Source organism: Mastigoproctus giganteus, chromosome 5, assembly GCF_048544385.1.
Source record: "Mastigoproctus giganteus isolate SK-2022 chromosome 5, ASM4854438v1, whole genome shotgun sequence".
NCBI lineage: Eukaryota > Metazoa > Arthropoda > Arachnida > Uropygi > Thelyphonidae > Mastigoproctus > Mastigoproctus giganteus.
The window spans coordinates 181597300-181597951 of record NC_143579.1 but is presented as its reverse complement, the minus strand read 5'-3'; the positions used below and the strand labels follow the sequence as shown (position 1 = coordinate 181597951).

The window sequence follows — 652 nt, the reverse complement described above, 5'->3', positions numbered from 1 at the left end:
TTAGGACTAATTGTTGTAAGTTACAGTAACTAGCAACTGTACTGTAAGTAGTTACAGTAGGTAGTAAAAGTTTTCAAACAGCAATAGTAATGCCTCAGTATGAACTTCATTGGCTATAATGCCACATCTGCACAAGGCTAGTATGTTAGTGACACTGCCTGCATCAATGGAAAAAAAAAAAGTATGTTCTTTCTGAACCTCTGTTTTATTTTTACTTCAAGGAGCTTTGCATTACATAAAACATTAAATAAAAAACTAACTCAGAAAGACTAGGCTCATTTTCACAGCTTTATATTGCTTTGGAATTGCACGATCACTTGGCAGGAAGAGCCATTTAATGTTTGCTAACCAACTCTGGGATATATGGTAACCTTCACGTGGAAAGTATAACCAAGACACTTCTGGAATATGTCTGAGGTACACAGAAGAAAATGAAAAAGAAACTTAAAAGTTTATTACAGAAAATCCCTTGAACACGAAGGATTTTTCTATAAATCTTGACAGAATACAGATATAAACCAAGTTTAGAAGAAAAGCAATAAAACAAGACAATGAAATAAAATAAAATTACCAGAGGTAAATTTTGCTTTATTAACTCATATTTAGTCAGATTGCATATGTACTATAAGAGATATTACTGTCAGTTTGGCTT

At 32.4% G+C, this 652-nt stretch overlaps 1 non-coding gene across 1 annotated transcript; it reads right to left on the bottom strand.

The window, feature by feature from the left end:
• LOC150085894 (U4 spliceosomal RNA) lies at nt 1–139 on the bottom strand. Its single transcript, XR_016547005.1, has one exon. It is a non-coding gene; the product is annotated as a U4 spliceosomal RNA (small nuclear RNA).
• Between the last annotated feature and the right edge of the window lie 513 nt (nt 140–652).